The 21,241-nt window shown below is 41.1% G+C and overlaps 1 protein-coding gene across 14 annotated transcripts in view; it reads left to right on the forward strand.

Moving 5' to 3' along the window:
* The first annotated feature begins 2,061 nt into the window (after window positions 1–2,061).
* LOC127379636 (adhesion G protein-coupled receptor L3-like) overlaps window positions 2,062–21,241 on the forward strand; it is a 209,521-nt gene continuing 190,341 nt past the window's right edge. For 6 of the 14 annotated variants that reach the window (XM_051429506.1, XM_051429510.1, XM_051429512.1 and 3 more), the window contains exon 1: window positions 2,063–2,763. The gene's annotated coding sequence lies outside the window, so the exon portion shown is untranslated. Of the gene's footprint in view, window positions 2,764–6,294; window positions 6,396–21,241 lie in introns of all 14 variants that reach the window. The other 8 variants (XM_051429513.1, XM_051429515.1, XM_051429518.1 and 5 more) reach the window with 3 other exon arrangements.

Here is a 21,241-nt window from a genome sequence, read left to right on the forward strand (position 1 = left end):
TTCCCTGATTTAGGTTATTGTAATGAAATAGGTCTCAAACCCTTTGTTTTTCTGTTTATTATGTGAATTTTGATGATGTTTGTATCATGAAAAGCGTGTGTGTGGGTGTTGAATTTGATTTAGTAAAAACACTTCACCTCAAAAATTGAACCCATTCTAATTTTGCAATTTAGAAGAGGCATCTGACAATGAATGTAATTTTTTGAATTCCTGGAAGGATACTTTATTTGAATTGAAAGGTTTTTATCTGACAGTAGTAACGTTATCTCTGTCTAGAGGACACTTAGTTTAGAATTAACATGAAGAGATCTCTTCCAGGCGAAAGTACGGAACAAATCCTTGGGCTGATCCACTTACTGTAACTAGCAGACTGGCAATAATAGAATAAAAGGTATTTTTAATGCAGATGGGGATATTTCAGAAGCATAAAATCTGACATGTCTCATCTCTCCAGTTAGCTATTCATTGTCATTTAACAGTTGTCAGATCAGAGCTATTTTCTTTGTTTTACCACCTTGAAGGAGAGTTCCTAATAACAAGTGCTGAATTGAAATACCATTAATTCTTTGTTCAGTTTTGATTTGGAGTTTTAGCTCACCTTCTTTTCAAGTTTTCATGAAGGAAACTGCTATATATTTATGCAATTCAGGGACGTTTCCCATTACTTTCATGATTTTCTGTATTTTTTGGCAATAAAACTAGATATAGTAGGGTCTGACTTGCCTTCATTTCCATGTTTTTGAAATACTTTTCCATTTCAGTGGGGGACGAAGCTGTTTATACTTTAATCATGAAGAGTGTTATTCCGAAGATAAAAAGGAACTGATCCGAATATGACATAGTATTCTATTAGTCTGTAGGCATCTGCATCTCTAATATTGGTGTAGTATTCATGTTACTGCTAATGTGGAGACTGTTATTTTGCAGCCCTTGTATATTTTATGTCGTTGAGATGGCAGTGGTATATTGCATGGCACTTAAGGTATCGCTTTGAAGCTACCTGGTTTATGCAAGTGTAATGGCAGGCAGCTTTGGTCAGTGCTCTACCTGGAGAAATCCATTTGCATCGGTGGAAGGGGGGGGTGCATGGAAAGTGGTGCCAGGGAGAGATAACGCTGCATCTTTTACTTTTATTTTTCACCGGGGCCGTTCAGGAGTTCAAGGTGTTTCTCAGACAGGAAACAAGTGCAAAAAAAGTGTGCTTTACCAGGTCTGTGTTCACATGGGCTCATTAGCCGAGCACCGGGTGAGTGATTAGATGATTACTTGTTATTGTTTGATTGTAATTAGGATTATTAAAGTGATTAATTGGCTATAGGATGATTGAGGTGGCTGGCTCCAGCTGGAGATGTGCAGCTGGTGCAGCGTTCAAAGGTCATCAGATTTTTTTTCTTTTTTAATTCTAGTGTTTTTTGATCATTAGATTATCCTCAAATGGTGCGGTATCTGAAGATGGATCAGTCATATTTGGGTACAATTATGTGAGGCCGGTTTTAATGGGTTTTTTTTGTGGCATTTCCAGCTGCAAATGCAGTCAAAAGAACAGCTGGAATTATAGTAAAATAAAAGTGGAATAAAAACATGGAGCTTCAGCAGCGCCCAGCGAATTCCTCCGCATGACAATAAGCAAGAAAAAGCCCAAATGAAAAAGAATACTTGCCTATGTTGTATGTATTACAAGTAAGCAATTCTCCCCATAGAGAAAGCATTGTTGGGCATTTTTAATCATCACATCTTAAGCCCTGATTCAACTCTTGACGGTCAGTTCTTATGCTTTTCAAGAAATCTTTTGAGAGAGCCTGGCAGTGGATCTCGCATAAATATTGCAGTCACAGGCACACAGACGGAATGTAATATAACATAGGTCTGCTTGCCAGCCTCGGGCTAGATATACTGTAGGTAGAGAGAGGCTCTGTTTGCAGCATGTTATCTAGTGTTTGCTGCTAGGTGGAGCCCGAGTATACGGCGAGAGCGGCAATCCACATCCGAGTTTTTCCTCTCACCTTTCACTGGCTCTCCAAACCCTCGGTCTCCGTACAGAGTTACTCCCAGCCAGTGCGCACAATTGGTTTGTCATAGTCGCAGCGAAGGCTCAGTTTTTTTTGGACCCAAACAACTTAGTCTCCTTTTTCTCCCCCCCCCACTCCTTTTGCGGAGTGTTTCTCACAAGATCCCCCCCCCACCCGCCCAACACCAGTTAAATTCTTCTGGATACTCTTTTTTTTTTTTTTTGTGTATGTGTTTGTGTGCGTGAGTGGCGAAGGGCTGCTGGCGTTTCTCCTTTCAGCTTTATGGGACGTGATGTAGCCCCCGCACAGAAAGGACGCCCTGTGCCATAAAGGGATGTAAAGTGTGGGAGAGAGAGAGAGAGAGAGAGAGAGAGAGAGAGGGGGGAGACAGCAACCGTGGATACAACGCGAGGGGAAAGCCGCTGTTTCTCCCGCGGCAGCATCACCGGGGACTCGGATTCTGGACGCACTGCACGGTTAAAAAACCCCCCCCCCCAAAAAAAAACGAGGCGATTTTTTCCCCTTACGAGGATATTGAACAGAGCGACAGGAGGCAACTATCTGGATTCGTTTGTTTTCTCTTCCTCCTCGACCCCCTTTTTCCATCAAGTCCGTTCCCTCACGCACAAGCGCGTAAGGGAACGGTACCCGGCGCCTTGGAAAGACAGTTTCGAGAGAAATGATCGCCTAATACTTTGAATGGAAAAGGACGTGAGCTATACCTCCTGCCCACCAGTCATTTCTAAACCCCGCGGTAAGTGTGACTTTGCTCTACAGAACGCGTACAGCCCCCCCCAATCTGCCTGTGCGCACAGCCACAGTTAACTGCAGATTCAGCTCAGGGGCTTGATAATAATGCCCGTGAATGAATCCCTGCAGCAGCGGTTCATGTGCTCTGTAATGTCAGTCTTGGTCGGCATGCACTCCACTCTTTAATTACTTTAACCGGGGGCTATCGATGCGTTCAGGTGTAATCAGCGCCCATCAACGCACAACATATTGATAGCCAATATGAAAATTTCAATTTCCTGTTGGACTACTTAATCCGTTCTGTTAGTGGGGTTGGATTACGGTCTTAATGCGTTCGGGGAATTGTTGTTGTAGTGCAAGGTTTTTTTTCCTTTCCTCTTTACCATTCACATGGTGCTTGACACAATGTGCTTCGGTCTAATAATGGCTTTGCAAAGAAGTTGCATATTGGATGCATGCCTACCTATGAAGTTGTTGTGTTTTAGAGCCACGCACGTTTAATTGTAGACAGTGTCTTAGTTTATTTTTTTTTTGCTATTTAAAATTGAATGTGTATCCCTTATGTGTGTGTAGGCTGAAGCGTAATTGTGTGTCTTTCAAAGGCGCCTGAGTGAAGAAATGTACCAATGCAGGCCTGTGTCTTCTGTTGCAGTTTGTTGAGTGTGAGGATAGATGCAGTGGTGTGAGCATCTGCATTTTTCATGATAGGTTGAGTTTGTGTTAAGAATAAAATATGCAAGTTGTTAGTATAGGCTATGTAAAAAAAACAAAACAACCTATATATATGTTTACTGAATACCCCCCCCCAGTCAGTTGGCTCATTTACATTTCTTGGCTTTTGTTGTTGTTGCAGAATATCCATTGCAGTAAACAAAGCATAAACACTGTACAACACACATCATTATTTAACGCACACGCAGGCAAAAGGGAATGGTTGCCCATGCTGAGGAAGACATGCTGTCCTGTGTCTAAGAGAAGTGCGGGGTTGAGGGGGCCACTGTACCGAATGCTTTGATGTGAGGACAGCACACTGTCTTTCAACATCAAAATCAAAGTGGAAAAGGTAACTAAGCCTATCACTTTGAATCACATCTGATGTTTTCTCATCACTGCACAATAGATGCCCTTCATCCCCCAATCCAGTCCATGGGTTCGGTTCGATCTTCATTGAATTTGATCCCGAATAATGTAACAGCTGTGCACTTGGAGGTGATCTTTCACAAGTAGTTTTTCGAGCAAGGTTTGGCTTCTTGTGATTCAGACATGTGATAGCCCCCCCCCACACACACACACCCATTTCAGAATATCATTAACATTATTATTGGTTGTATCCTCATTTGACAATTACATTAATTATATCCAGGACTGCGGTGCCATCTGTCATATAATCTGCATTTGTAGAAGTGCCCTCAAGCAGATGATACGCACACACACACACACACACACACACACACACACACAGTTTCCTCTACCAACAGTAAAAACCTTGACTTTCTCCTCCAGGGGAAACTCAAGGGGACATTTGATGCTTTCTGACTAAACGGTTATGCCAACCTGCACTTTGTTTTCAGTGTGTCTCATCTATTTTGCTTCAGCTGAATGCTCCTTGTGGAATATAATCTGGGTTATATTTAATATAACAGCAGTTGAACCTAGCATCTGGTGTGATACCTGATGGGACAGCACTGTATGAAAATAAAATAATTGTTCCTTAGTCTAAGTTAAAACTGTTGTTATGTTAGCAACCCGTTGCAGGAAGATAGTGTGCTGAAATATGAGACACTGTGCTACAGTACATATTGATTGAATGTGTTATCTTGGGTAAAGAATCACATTGAGATAGTGATAGGTGTCAGAAACATACATGGGAAGATGTTTATTTCTACCAGGGTAAACACCGATCCACTGTATTTGAGTGTTTTTTACCAAAACCTCTTTTGCCAGTTAATGCTGTTAAATGTTTCCTAAATGTCTAATTCCTTCTCAGCACCTGAAAAATTAAATTAGAGCCCGTAACCTTAAAAAACTCTTTAGATTTAGGATTCATTAAAGCCTTTTTAAGAGAGCTGTTCAGGCCTTCTTTTGTCTGTAGGGTGACTCATTCTGTCGTATCTTTTTTTCTCTCTCACAGTGTAAGTTCAACACTTTGTGCCGGCACGTATCTCTTCCTGTTGTATTGTGTTTCTCCAATATGGGCTAATTTGTTGCCCTCATTGAGAAGCATGCTTTTTCTTCATTTGAGCATTGTTGCTCTGAAGTAAAACCCACTCTCTGTGATGTTCCCCTTTTCACCCCGTGGATGTAGTGTAGTTTTTCAGCTAGTGAATTTCTTTCCATTGGGAGTCCCATAATTTGATTTGATTTTTTTGCCTTTTTGGATCCAATTTGTCGTTGCAGTATGAATAGAGACATGGGCTCTCGATTTTCTTCATTAGGTTAGCTTATGTGGGGGTACAGCTCCATGGCTCAGATTACAGCGAGGGCTTTTACTGGTGTATCAATTTGGATAACCATTCTTCAAGGAGTAGCATTTGGAAAAAAAATGTTCCCACACACGTTTTCTATGTACTGTCAACATCTTTTGTGCTACAAATTTGAGGTAGATGAAGTGAATTGAAGATTCCCTTTAGATGAATGGAACTTATTGTAGCTTTAACTCATCACCTAAACTGTACCGTCCTAATGCAGCCCCTCTTGTAGTCTAAGCAAGTTAAATCCACTTTATAGCTGACTCACTGAGTGAACCAATACCTTATGTCTTCATCTAACTCAGGGGTCTCAAACTCAAATTGACTTGTAGCCACAGCTGGTATTGTCATCTCATAGGAGGGCCACTCCAACATTCAAGTACTACAAGAAAGTGCAATATTCTAAATATATTTCCATAACAGCATACTTAACAAAAGAAATTTAAACAGCAGTTTCTGTACCTTTTTATATTCTTACTTTGTGTAATCTTTGTTGTTCCCAGCCAAACAACAAATAAAGCCCCGAAACCTGCCCTCTTCTTGTTAATCATTTGCACCCATTTGCGGCCACCTTTGACCTTTGTCATTATTTTGTACCAAACAAAATGATATGAAACAACTACAAAAAAGTCTGTATATATCATATTTTTTGACTTGTCGCAGGCCGGAGGGAGGGGGTTGGAGGGCTGGAAATAGCCCCCGGGCCGGCAGTTAGAGATCCCTGGTCTGACTGCTACTGCTTTGTCTGCAGTGACCTGGTATGCCGGGTACAACTGAATATTTCTCGAGGTCATATACCAAACATACTTTTTCAGATGTTGGATTCATATTTTCTTGCTCTGAACATACACTCATCTCTCTCGGGATCAAAGGCTGTGGATTGGTTGTTATTTACTTTTCATATTCCTCCTGCCACTCAAGTACATTAGCACTAATGAGGGAAAATATTAATAAGTGTTTTTATTTATCATATTATTATTGTTTAAGTCAGAAGTAAGTGTTCTCTTCTTTTTAGAGGTATGGATAACAAAAGCTGTCTTTGATCTTGAACCCTTTTTTTTTAACAGATAAGCACATGGATTACAATTTCAGCAAAGTCTCCATGGCTACCCATCACAAGCATCCTCCATACATGGAATCGGCAACATTGCTTGCTTCAGTTTTTACAGTAATATATGGTCACTCCTTTTTCTCTTCAATTGAAACGAGTACAATGGCATGTGTTTCCTGTAGAGCAGAAACAGTTACTAGATTAACCCCTATTTCAACAGAAAATTACATGGCAACTATTTTGAAAATTGATTATTCTTTTAACTAATTTGTATGAAAAAAATGAACTGCTCCCAGCCTCTCGGGTGTGAATAGAATATCTTAGGGTTTTTGGACCGTTGTTCAGACCAGACAAGACATTTGAAGATGTCACCTTTGGATTTGGTGTAATTGGGGTTTTGCCATTTCTCACTACCTTCTGAGGTTTTAAAGAGAAAATTATTAATTGAATGTCAAGAAGACAGTCAGCACACAATGGAAGTACAGAAATCTTTAGTTGCAACCCTAGTTTCCTGTGTTTGTGTGATCTCGTTGCTGGGTTGCCCACGCAAAGGTGTGTGTGCAACTTTAACTGGCTAATTCACACTGTGGGCCAATAGAAACGCTGATGAACTGTGTCTGGCATTACTCTTACAAAGTACCATCACCTTATTTCATGAAATATTACACTGCCAGATTACAGTATCCCTCTCATACACTGTGAACAGTCTACTTGTTTTAATCTTGCTATGTGAGGCACTTTGGTGCAATATGAAAGGTGCTATATACATAAAGTTGAGTTGAGTTGAGTTGATGGTTATTTATTAATTGGAATTTGTGTGGGGCAGTTTTGTTAACTTAAGGCCATTTTTGCCAGCATTCATAGATCCCTTACATGGAAACCTTTATGTTAAATGTCCGTGCACGTGACATAACTGCTCTGAAAAGATTAGATGTTTTTTGGACTCATCATAGACAGCACTGCATGAAATTCTTGACAAGTTAGAAAATAAGGACACTACAGAAGGAGAGCTTTGTGATATCTCACACTAGCTGTCTAAATGATGGATTTAGAAAATGTTTATTTTGCAGTGAATGATTGTTTTTCCCTAGGCTGAATGCTAACATGTTAAGCATCAGAGAAACATCTTCAGAGAAGGAAATTATGCTTTATAATTTTTGGCAGATTCTTTTTTCCCCCTGTGGTTTTTAAATGATAAGCTGTATTTCCAGTGTAACCACCTAGATAGGATAGCCTTAGTGGCAAAAAAATCTAGTTTATAGGTTTATAAGTTTTGTTTTTTAAACATAATTCTTAAACCTGTAGCAAAAAATGGAAGGGATGCCACCTACTGAACTGCATTCACATTCTTGTGGGCTAAATCTTACCCACTGCTACAGTGAGGCCCTGGTTTTTGTAGGGTCCCAAAGACTTGAGTTATCATGCTGTTAGGAGTGAGACAGGTTGGTCCGTTGGGGCCCTTTCTCTGGCAGGAATGTCACAAAAGGAGAAAAGCAAAAGCTGAAAATAAAAAAAAAAAAAGCACATGGCCGAGGAAAGGTCCTCGAGGTCTACGCCTCTCAACACTTTAGCTGTCCTGTCTCATAAAGAGCTTGGACACAAAGGTTTTGACACAAGCTTTCACAACCCCCTGCAGGAAACGGGGGGTTACAGTTGAGATGGAGACTTCAGCTGGTGCTTGATGGAAAGAACAGACAATTAGTTTCCTGATTCTGTATAGCTCTGTGAAGAGTGACCCAAATGTTTGGGAGCATTTGAAGTGTAAAAGTCAAAGAAAACCGTAGATAACTTTATGACAAATGCCTTTTTAAATAGCATATTTTTCTATAGATACAGCATGAATTGACACATACTATTGAATATACATTATGTTAAAAGGGCAACAAGTTTGCAAGTGTTTTTTTGTGGAAGGATTTAAATGTTTTTATTACAAATCTTGTAAGAAAGAAAGTATGCATGCACCCTGATATTTGTGTATTTAGTCTGATAAAGAATATTCTTTGAATGCACAAATGTCAGATGAAAAGATTGAAAAACATGTTTGTTCATCTTCTTTATTTGGAAAAGCCAACCTTGGGTTTCACCAGTATACCTATGTATACAGAGCGACAGGAGGCAATGTACCTACCTATATTAACCAGAGTGATGATGGAGATTTTCAAATTAATTCCAGGTCCCTTCTCTGTGGCTGGTTGACAACCAAAGAGCAGTTAGGATAAGAGAGAAAGGGTGTGTGGCGTATTGATGAGCTCTTAAAATCACTAACGGATTTGCAGGGGATTTTATACCACTCCAGTGAGTCTGCGGTGTGTTGAGGATGGGGTGATGTCATGGAAACATTTCACCGGCTATGCCTCTTTGACTTGTAATCATGACAATGAATGGGAAAAACAAGTGTGGATTTAAGCAAGGACGTTAAACTCTCATACTGACTCAGCCCTGACTGTGTTTTGAATTCCAGTAGCACGTCATTTTAATTTATGCATTCAATTTTAATAAAGGCCCGCAAGGCTGGTACATTGTCAAGCTCAAGTGAAGACAACACCATGACCAGTGACAGTGTGCTTTAAAAAAATCTTCACATTTCAGATTGCAGTTTTTATTATCCGCGAGTCACCCCTCCACCCTTAATTTGACACGTAGTTAAGTTGTCCCTGGAGGGGTCAAAACACTTAGCAGTTGCATTTTTAACACTCAACTACTTCTGCAGGCAGAGATACAAAGACTGCATGCTAAGGGGATGTGAGCACAAAGCATTAACTACCTTGCACGGATGCAGACATGCATTCATTTTCTGAATGGAGATGGAAATGACATCTTTATATTCCAATCTTATAAGAACGTTGCTTGCAAATGAGGGTTTGCTGCAGTTTGTCTGACCAGTTAAAAGCATAGAGGTCAGAACTGTTGCCCCTAACTTGGTGAACTCCGCAATGATGATGTTAGCAATTATATCTGTATTGTTGTATAATATTGTTAACCCCGACCCCGGCCCAAGGAAAATAAATGCCTACGAGTGAAAAGGATTCTCGGCCGGGGTGCAGATATGGACCCAAAAATGTCAACTTAGCATTTAAAGCAATCCAAGCCGCTCTTACGACCCTGTTGGTGGTGTTAAAAGGTACCCAAAAGCTATCAAACTGACAAAGCCTGACAGAGCTGCAGTACATCAACCTCTTTACTACTCTGTTAAATCTGATACATTTGTCTATGTGCATTTTACAGTATGACACCAAGTTTTTTGCAACAATATTGATGGCCTTTCTTTGTTCCGAGGATTTTTTTACTCGTGAACTTTGGGCCAGTGAAGAGGATTCAAACAAAGATGCAATGCTTCTCTGAGGCCGAAGCTCTAAAAGAAGTTAATTTATGGCCTGTTTGGGAGGCAGGTTTGGGCTTGAATACATAATAAGGTAGTGCACCTGCAGCCGCATACAAATGAATGGAAATGACGGTTAGTATTTACGCCTCCCTAAACCACTGGGACCTCCTGATCTGACCACTAATTGGCCAGCAAAGAGAAATGAAGATAGCTTCCTTGTTCACAGGCTGCTGTATCTGCGAATATCCAGTGCAGATTTGCACATAGCACCTCCGATCTTACACCAGTTATCAAAAAGTGCACCTTCACCTTATAATAAAGCAGTACAAAAGAGAAATACCCTGAACAAGGTAATGCAGATGGTCACTTAAATTTAAATCAATCAAATAAGCTAGATTAGGCTAAGGATTGATACAGAATATACCTTTCTGGATGCCTTCATAACAGCTCTGTTGAAAACAATTTGCTGCATAACTTGGATGATTTAAAGTATTGTAGCTCTTCAGCATGGACAGATTTTAAGATGGTGGGCCCCTGGGCACAGACATGTAAAAAGGCAACTCCCCCTCCCACATGGGACCAAGATCCCCAGACTGACAGAGACACGAAACGACTACAAACGACAAATCATATAGTCCCTTTGTAGTCATTTTGCCTCTTTGTAGTTGTTTTCCATCTCTTTGTTCTGATCTTACGCCACTTTGTAGTCATTTTGCATCTTGTCGTCGTCATTTTGTGTCTCTTGGCAATCTATTTGCTTTCCTATTTTGTCATTGTGCAACATTTAGGGGGAAATATTGGCAGAAATGGAATCTAATATTCATAGGTATGGTTTTATTCGTGTATAATCACCTGAAAACAGGAATGTTTTTGTTACCTTAGAATGAGACGTTTTTATCTACGGGAGCAGGTCCTCTACCACGGAGGCCGCCATGTTGAACCGCCATGTTCCTACAGTGGCCCAGAGAACCGACAAACCAAACACTGGCTCTAAATAGGGTCTTTTTTGTTGTTTTTCGCAAGTTTCGTGGCCATCATGGTTTCTCCCACATATTTGGAACAGGATGGTGAGGCGAAGGTGTTACAATTAGCAGCTACACCGCTAGATGCCACTCAATCCTACACACTGGACCTCTAACAGTCACTTCATGGAGGCTCTGGAAAGGGCCCCTCCTGACCCCTTGAGCCCACATGCCTGTGCCCGGTATTCCTGTTCAGTAATCCATCCATTCTCCTCAGTACTTTGACATTTTCAAAACATGCTGGCACACTGAAGAACATAAAGTTTAATAGTATAACTATTATGTTATGGTAAAAATTCCATCACAACATTTTTTCCATACTTTCAGCCTTCCACTTCAGAAGAACTTGTTATGGAACACAAAGCATGAATGCCTTGCAGAAATGTTGATTACAATATCCTGCTGAATCTTTTTAAATTAAAATACCATTTCCCCATTCATACTTGATAAGATTTACAGAGTGTAGAAGCATTTTTGCAGGCAGATAATTAAAGTATTTTTCGCACAGGTGGATAGCTCCACAATGAAGGATTAATGCTTCTGTTATGTGAGGTTGTTTCCTCTTTTTCTTAATTAAGGGAAGGCATATTTATCATGCATTAAAACATGGTGTATTTGAAGAGATGATCAGAATCTGATCCCATTTGTGACTCCAAAATGTATTGCAGCATTTCGCCATCTCCCTCTGTGCTTGTGACTTAGCCCAAATTGATTTTCCTAATCGATAGCATAGGATTGGATTTAGGAGTGTGGGAGTGGGGGGTGGGATCTGGCAGCACCAACTGCCTCAGCCAGCGGGCTCCTCAAGAGTAGTCCCTTGTTTGTTCCCGTCTTTATGAGCCTCTGTTCACGGGGAACAGTGCATTTTAAATCTTGGCGCTTTGTACACCTGCTATCCCGCTTCATCTCAGGTTGGTGTAATGACAGCAGAACTGTGTATCCACTGGCAAATATAAACTTCCCTGCCAGCCCTTTGTCACCTCTGGAATGGAGATGACTGAATTGATGCACCGCCCCAGTGGAGCAAAATGGTTTAAATGACAACACATTTTTGTCTCACCTTGAACTTAATTGACTGCCTGAAAGCTGGCGTTTGAAAAGTGCTGACAGAATGACTTCTCTTGTTGTTTGGAAACGGTAGCTATTGACAGAGCCTGTTCTGTGTTGTGTTTTCCAACTGCTGTCACACCTGCATGCATCTGTGTACCACATTCATGAGTAAGGATGGATGATGTTTTCGTAAGGCTGTGCATTATGGATGGTTCATGTGACACATACTGCTCCTAATGGGCTTAATGTCTGTATGCATTAGTATGTATTGCATTTCTGCAGGGAGGAGAGGAGGGAAATGTGCTTCTTACTATTCAAAGGTGAATTAAATACATGTGCCATTATTTAGTCACATTTCTTGCAGTTTTGGCTTTGTAGACGGAAGTACATAACGTTATTCCCTCTTTTTCCTTTTAGTTAGAAGAGGCAGTCGTTAACAAGGTGCCTGATGACAAGTAGGTTGATGACCCAGGTGTCCACCAGGCAGCGTCTCTGTCAGTCATGACAGCTGGAGGACTGGGTAGCAGTTACGCTGTCACTGGAAAAGACCAGCAACCCCCCCTCCCCCTTCTCCTCGCCATCCGCTCATACATTGGTCTTGCCTGTGATGCTGAGCCGCCACGGCGCAATGGTGGCAACTGTGGGATTTCTTAGAGGGGAGCCACAAGACTGTAATCAGTCATTATGTCAGAAGAGAGCCCCGTGAGCCCGGCTCCAGCTCATTCAGCCAAATAATAAGCAGCAGATAACGGCGCTGGCGTGCAGGCAGGAACAGAGCCCCCGCGGGTGAGCTGGAAAACGGGGGGCCTATTCCTCTCGTCTGCCTACGCAGGGACGTCACCTTGGTTCAAGGGCTGGACTGAGCTTTTCATGCGGTGGACTGAACATTTTGCCTGTTGTTCAGAGCCCTCCCTCCAGTTAATGGCAAACACACCTTGAGGTGCTAACTCGAGGTAGCGTGGGATCAGTTGAGGAAATGTTGCTTACAATCCATCGCACTTCTTTAAAGATTTTTTGTCTAATGATTGCAGGCAGAAATATGCTTTAGAGTTATAATGCTGTGTTATAATATAAACTCAGATCAGGTAGCACTATAATGGCAATGGCTAAACAGGCTGCTACATGGTATTCCTTCATAGAATATGTATAGCTCTCTTAAATCAATTTCTAATGTAAAATCTGATGTTTTGTTTTATAAATATATTGGAATGTTGTCAGTAAACCAAACGGCAACATTTCTAGCCACTGAGGGATATAGAGCTTAGCTTTTTCCAGAATTTGTATTGCAATGTTGGCAATGTTTAATCATTCAAACCCCACCACAGAACTGCTGAGCTTGTGATATTGAATAAAAAACACACCCTCCCCCTTTTAAGCCCCATTCCTTTCCCCTCCACCCTCGTGGAGTGTTGTCATTCCATAACAAGGGTCATAGTCTCCCATTGTCTCGCTATAGCATTCCTGGGCATGGTAGAATTGACTGGTTCTGCTGGGTGAGCGGTGCCGTATAACATCCATACATCATTGGGAAGACAGAATGACAGACAGTGGGAGTTGAGATGTCAGATCGTCCTCTCCAGGCAACTGACATCCACTCCCTTCCTGTTCTCCACAGTGATACTCCATCTTATGACAGAGGCTGCATTGATAGTTGCAGTCCCCCAGTTCCGCATCTCGCTAGTGCACTTGACATGTTCATGAAATAAATTTTCTGAAGTTGGATGGTGCAGGAATAATTCTGCTTCCAATTCATGTTTTTTTAAGGTTCTTCAAGAGGCTCAGAACATACAGTCACAGAGATATAAATACTATTTGTTCATCGACTGCCATATTATAATTGGTTCACTACTGTATGCATGCAAAGATTGATAGCTAGATTAATCTCATCAAAATGTTAAGCTTTTATAATCTTCTCATGGACCCCTTTTACCCTCTCATACATAATAAATGTAGCTAAAAGTCAGGCTGACATAGAGCAAATAGCTTAACACAGAAGCATGCTAGTTCCACATGGAAAATAGGAAACTACAGCATGCCACCAGACAATGAGCTCACTCAGGTCAGTGTAGGTCAACCCTTTATGGAATTTCTGCCCATAATGATTAATAAGGTAGGTGTAGTTATTGCCTTAGAAGTCATCAGTGGAATGCTGGAGGTAAGCTGTAATCCAGTTTCATTATACCTGTGCCTGCGATTTCGCTTTGTTAATGCATTGTTCTTTCTTTTTCTGTTACTTTTGTGAGCCTCTACTAATGAACAGCCCATTATTGATTGGTATAGACAACAAGGATTGCTTTGTTCCACAATTTCTTATCAGTTCAGTCTCTCCCAAAGAGGTATTGAAAGCCGCAGACAGACATCCCACTTCTTTTGGTGTCTCCCGACCAAAAGTCCATTTAGCAGGGGTTCTGTTGTCGCTCGTGAGCGCTGTATAAAAGGTTAGGCTCCTGTAATCTTGTTTATGTTTTTGGTCAGTAGTAAGCCTCCCTAAGCCAGCTTTGTGTCAAACACAGCTGGAGAGGCCTTTACAATTGCAACAGAGCAGAAATAATTGGTCCAGCAGCTTGGATGCAGCCATGACACACAGGTAATTTGCTAATTTCTGTCTCTCAGCTGGTGTTATCAGTGCAGGAAGCTGTGGTCTTTGGAAATAATGTGTAATAGTGATTGAAAATCTTTGTTACTTGTAGAAATGGAAATTAAGCAGGAATAAACAACTTGGTTTGGTTTTTGTGCCAATTCCTCCAGTCAGACAATTTCCTAGTTTTTGATTGTATGTTTAAGGGGGACAAATCAAATTCTAATAATACAATAATTAAACATCGCCCCATGAAATCTTCAATTAAGTGCCTCCACCACTTTTCCCCTTGTCAGCTTGGTTGTTTCCTGCTGTACAGTATCTATTACTGCATTCAAAGTGCACGTGCTCATCTAGTGGATTGCCACAGATAGGTTGTCAATAACCCGACCTTCCATACAATCAACATGAGTCCTGCATACGTGATGCCATAACAGTCCCAAGAGAAGTCTTTTCCACTGAATTCAGCATGGATGACTTTGAGCAGGCCACCTCCAGCTGATGGGGAAATTTGGATTGGAAAGTCTGTAGAAGCCACTTTTAATTATACTGGCAGTAAAGGATGAAATTGAGCAGGAATGAAGTGCTTTTTGTGCATCGATTTTTCTCTGCATCTGTGGACGCACTGGAGAGCGAGGGAGAGACAATTGTAACCTTCCCTATCACTGCACTGCAGGCAAACAAGGGGGGCTCGATGCATGGCCCCCATTTTTTCTGCTTTATTTTTAATACAATGAGAGCATGTACATCAAACCATCCTTCTTATCTAATTAGGAAATGCCATTGAATTGAAAAGGAACTCAGGCAGGTCTGGAAAGAGGCCACACAAGCACTTTACCTTGATAGAGTTTTGATGGTTTTTGTGATCTGTTTTGACATCTGACAAACTTTAGCCAACCTTTGGTGTGGATTTTTGTAACTTGGATGACAAGGTGTGGCAAGGCCTGTTGATGGATCCTTTGAGCTCTTTCTACAGCTTTCCCCTAAGGATTTATGCCCATTTCAGGCACTGTTTACAGTAATCTTAAGCCTTTATTTTGGCAGAATGTCACCTCACCTGGGTATCGGGAGAGTGACGTCCACCTTGATTGCCCTCAGGTCCCCGCAGGATTCCTGCCCGAGTCATCTTCTGCAGATGACTCTAGACTATAAAAAGATCAGTTACTTTGGAAACAGATGACAGCCTGGCTTTTGTTTGCTTGTTTTTAGATGACGCTTCCTCCTGTTTTCTTGAGAACTTCCCCTGACCGCGTGCTTTGCACAGTCACACCAGCAGATGCGACAATTCGTCATGCATAAGAAACCCCACTCCGGCAGCCATCTGTCTCCTTGTGTCTGTTACCATGCACCGGCAGTTTGTTTTCGTACCCATTACCCATATACAATTTTAATGGCATGCAAAATATGCTGAACCAATCTCATGACCTGGGAACCTCATTCTAAAATCTCATTCCTGACCTATACATGACCCAAGTAACAGAAACCAGAAAATATACTGACTGTCACCATATATAGTTTCTGTGACTTGTGGAAAGGTTTGCCATTTGTTGCCCCGATATAATGTTACCTTCACTGGAGAGCTGGAATGAATTATTATGCCCAGTTAAAATTAAATTTGACTGCCCCTACCTGATTCCTAGATGACCTAACAAAAACAACGTGCCAATCCATAACAGGTAAAAAGCAAGAAGGTCAGAGGGATCACTCTCACTACTCTGGGAACTGATACCAAATTCAGGACCCACTTGTCCATTTCACCAAGTCAATTGACAATATGAACCCCAGTGCATACTCATAAGTGTACTTAAACACAATGGAACAGGGTGTGGAATTGGACCATTCCTATTGCTAGACAAGAACATTTATATTAAAATACTTTTACAGCTATGATATGGTTAAGATTAGAGAGCGATTGTGGTTATAGGAAATAAAATATGGTTTAGCCAATTGAAACACCTGATTATGGTAAGGGAAAGAATGCAGTCAATAAAAAGACAATTGTCAATTGCATATCTGTGTTTCCACTTTCCTATCTACGGTATTGAATTCTACCCTGTTAGTATTTAAAAAATTATATTATCATATTTGTGTAATTAAACATTTAATTTAATTAAAAAAAAATGGTATTGTTATTTTTGTTATTAAAACTCTACTACTACTAATGATAAGTGTAAATCTTGGGGTGTGGAATTGCCTAATATGGTTATAATTTATAACAGTTGTGGCGGTGACTCTCTTGTACTTGCAACGTGCCCAATTAGACAGTACCAGCAAGGGGAATTTGGAGAATATGCTTGCTGCTTTAAAGATCCTTTTAGTGGAGCATTGGTAACCACAGCACACTGCTGCTCACCATTATGATTGTTTCTGGTATCCTCTCCCACCGCCACCCCACCTTTTTTTCAGTAGTCATAGCCCTGTTCAGACGACAAAATGTAACATTTCTGGTGACAGTCGGACGTTGGAGGTGAGATTTGGAAGGCTTTAGAAGGGCTTTAGAGGTGCTTTCAGAGTGTAGCATAAAGGTTATCCATACCTTCTTCTTTATACCGCTGGCAAATGCACCTACTGTAGAACATCCAAGCGTTTCATTTCTCTCTGTTTCTGTGCCGCCCCTTCTTATCATTCCAAACACCATTTTTCCTCACATTGTAGCCATGCGTTAACGAGGCAAGCTACTGTTTCTATTCCCATCCATTCAGTTCATTCACATTCGCTCATTGCAGGTGACCTGATGAGAACATGGCCCTTATCTCTCGCTGTGCCCAAGAAGAACAGAACACGTCTCTTCAGCCCATATTGTCACACTAAAGCAGTCGATAGCCACATGCTATCACATCAGCCACTAGCATGGAATAATGCAGTGCAGGTTTTCAGTGATAGAAAGATGCCTATCATTCTTTGCTGAGCTTTTACTCTCCTCAGGGCTATGTGTTTAATATGACTACAAATGTGATTTAGTGGACAGATAGCCTTGGGACTCTGGGGTTGCTGCCGCTGAGACCTCTGGTGTGTTAGTATATGGCAGCAGCCTATGTAGGTTAAGGTTATCTTGTTCATGTTGGATATGTTGTGGAACTGGATATAGCAGAGGAATTCTTATTGAAAAGGCGAGGATGAGGTTGGGGTTGTTGAACAATCACCAAGGCTTCTTTCTTCACCATCACAGGCAACAACCCTGACCACAAAACCTTTGGTAATTCCAGGTTATTTCACAATTTTCTGCAGTTTCGTTCCTCAGTGATTATTGGTTGCTTATCCCTTGTGAGCAGACTTGTCCTTCCTGCATATTTCCTGAAAGCATTCTCTTGCAGAGCATCAAATTCATGCGACATGTTTTCCTTCAGTTCTCATCCCACCCTGTCTATATTCATCCTCGATTCAATTACTTTTTGGTTTCAGCAGAGACTTGTTCTATACTATATTGCTCTCTGATGCGTGTTGCTACCCCACAGATTTATGTCAGAGCTGAAGGATGGCTGTCCAATTTTCTGCATGGATAGCAGTGCTGGTGGCATTGTGTGTGTTTTAAAAGCTCTCGTCAGATGTGCGTTAGAGACCACACAGCCATGTAATTCTTCCAGACACTGGCCATTTCTGTCACATCCTGCCATTAGATTGTGTATCACAATGATTTGTCATGCAAGTTCTTTTGGTCTGGCTGTGAGAGTGTCTGAGTATACGTGTGTGCGCATTCGTATGCATTGGATCGGATTTGAAACCATAATTCACATGCGTGTCTTTGTATTTAAATGATTGAAATTGGCAGATTTTTTCGCATCACTAGTTATTAATTTGAGAGATTATAAAAAACTTTTCCCACCTCAATGGTCACTTTGTTCGTTCTTGTAAAGGGGGAATGAATACCAAATTAGTCAAACCAGTTACATTTGTTGTTGGAATTTTTAATTTTTGCAGAATGATTGGCGGAAATTGGTTTTCGGTTTAGAAAAGGTAAAATGTTTTTTTTCTCCTTTCAGTGGCTTGCTTTCCTTTGACAGATCTGGCACATACTGGTGATAAATGGAATAAAACTCTGCAGAACTATGTAGACCCTGCTACATGATGGAGTGGAGTATATAACTCCATAATCATTTATTCTGAGTAAAGTCTTCCAAGCATTTTCACTGTTAGCCTATATGTCACTGCTATTCTAAACTATTCACCTATTGAGGCTTATAAAACCCACTTTTTTGCCCCAACATAGTCGACGTTATCTCAGCAGAATCTGTCTACAGTAGATATTGAAGACAACCTAAATCTGTCACATACCAGTGGACAGCTACCCAGCATGGGGTCACACAGCCCATTACTGTGTTGATGCAGTTATAGTTATGTCTTTCTTTGTAGTTAGAGTGAAAGGTTGACATGCCCCCAGATGACCGCCCCCTCCTCACAGGGGTCCTGTGATATCTCGGTTGTCTCCTTCTAGGCCTGAATGGGCACATTGTGCTGTTGCCCGCTGCTGCTCTGCAGACCACTAGGTCCTCCACACACACCTGTCAAGCCATGTCCTTGGCGCCTTGGGTGCTGAGACACTCCAGAGCCCCCCTGCTGCACACATGGTTATTGAACCCTTGCACACCCATGCAAACACACATACACACACCTAAAAGGAGTCATATATGAGCAAATAAACACTTGTGGCTACGCAGATCTCAAAGACACAGACATGTATACTCAGAGACATACACAATTGAATTTCACATAAACAACGAGCATGCACACTTTCCTCTCTCTCTCTCTCTCACACACACACACACACACACACACACACACACACACACACACACACACACACACACACTCAAAGACTTGACTTTATTGGAAACACACCTCACTCCCCCTTGCCCATGCTAAGGTTATACTCAGTGTGTAGGTCGGCTTCAGAATTCAGAAAGGGTCAAGTTCCATATTTGTCAGGGTGGGGAGGGCAAGGGCACAGACGGTTGGTTGAGGTGCACACACTTGCACATGGAAACAGGATTCAGAACTACCTGTAATTCGATCCACTGCTTCAATCAGTTGCAGGTTTTCTGGTTTTGAGTTGAGAGGGGAACTACTGGGGGACATAGTGTCCTTTCCTTCCATATAGGAAGTATGTGTGGTTTACATTAGTGCCGAAATGATTAAAGGAAAAGCGGTCAGGAACAATTTTAGATCAGTTTTAGAGCTGGAACTGTTAGTTGATTAATCGATCAGATTGAGAGAAAATTACAATAATTTTGATTATTGATTAATTGTTGAAGTCATTTTTTAAAAATGCCCCCAAAAAAGTCTGGTTAAAGCTTCTTAAATGTAAATATTTACTGGTTTTCTTAGTCTTCTATTGTAGCAAAATTAATGTCTTTGGGTTTTGGACCATTGGTCAGAGAAAACAAGAAATCTGAAGATGTCATTTTGGATTTATTTTTATAATGGTCAACCATTTCTCATTATTTTATTACATTTTATTCACCAAATAATCAACCCATTTAAAAAAAAAAAAGATTGTCACATTAAAGCTATAATGAAAATGATTGTCAGTTGCAGCCCTAACTCATTTAAACTAAACTAATGTTATTAAAGGAAAATAACTATTTGTAGGCTGCAGCTTTTTCCAATGTGTGTAGCTTTGCTCTTTTTTTTATATATCATTATAAACCAAATCCCTTTGAGTCTTTCAGCCAAAAAAAAAGCCTTGAGCTTGAGAACTTTCAACTGGCATTTGTCCCTATTTTCTGGCATTTTACAGACTAAAGAACTGCTTGATTTATCAGAAAAATATTGGATAGAATGCAAATAAATAAGTTGCAGCCCTGGTTTCATAAACATTATTTTCTGTGGCATGGTGCCTTTTCAGAACACACTATAATTCTTGACCCATTGCAGGTAATCTTCTTTTTTGATGTCTTGCAGCACTCATCTCAAGTACGTCCTCTCTGTCTCTCAGAGCGTCTCCTCATGGCCTTGGCCAGTAACTCTCCACAGAACAAATGTGCCTCCACGTGTGGCATTACCATCACAGATAAATGCTAAATGGCTGATTGTACATGCACACAACGTGCACCCTCATGAAGGACCTATGGTGTCAAGTTCCACAAGTGTCACCCATACAATTTTCCCCTCTATTGACTTTTATGTTCTGCTGCAAGGTTGGTCATCGTGGTGGGAATATGTATGTATGACAAGCTAGATTATCATAATGATATTCCCCTCCTAAGGTAAACAGCACCCTGGCCCCAGGAGAAGGGAAAATTTCCATGTGAATGTATGGCGTTTTTGACAGCTTATTTTTGACGATACATTTCATGCATTTAGTATTGGGCGCCGTAGACATAAAGCCTTTTAAGAATCGGCTCTGAGCTGGGATTGCTGGTGAGATCATGTGATAACAGAAATCTCGTTCTGGCTTAAGAAGCAATCTAGGGCCCGAGGACTAGAAAAACATGATATTTACATAAATATTCAAACACATGAGCTTGCATACACCCACGAATAAAAATTTAAAACGGTGGTGCTGTGTACCACTTTAGCTGAATGCATTATTCCGGAGGCTGTGTGTGTTCATCACCTCTATCTTTTGTGTGTTTCACAGACGCAGACAAATGGATGCAAACATGAACACGCTCATGCATACAGTACATACTAACCTGCAGACTCATATCCCAAGGTTCATCTCTTTCCAATTAAGGCCAATTAGGGCCAGTGTATAAGGAAGTCTTCGGGGGAAGGACCGTAGTGTTTGGTGTTGTACGTCCCTCATCACTTTCTTCTCATCAGTATGCAAACCATGTAAAAACATAAAGATAATGACAGATGAAGGGAGAAAGAATCACGACACGAGACAAGCGGGTACTGAGAAAGGTACGGGGCAGAGAGTTTGAGTGAGACTAAAAAAGAGAGAGCAGACATGTAAGTATACATAATCTTCCTGCAGTCGCCAGCAACCTCAGTCAATTGTTATCAGCTTCTCTGAATTTAATGTGACCCTTGGGGGTAAGGATGCTGC

Source organism: Dicentrarchus labrax, unplaced genomic scaffold (genome assembly GCF_905237075.1).
Source record: "Dicentrarchus labrax unplaced genomic scaffold, dlabrax2021, whole genome shotgun sequence".
Classification (NCBI taxonomy): Eukaryota; Metazoa; Chordata; class Actinopteri; family Moronidae; genus Dicentrarchus; species Dicentrarchus labrax.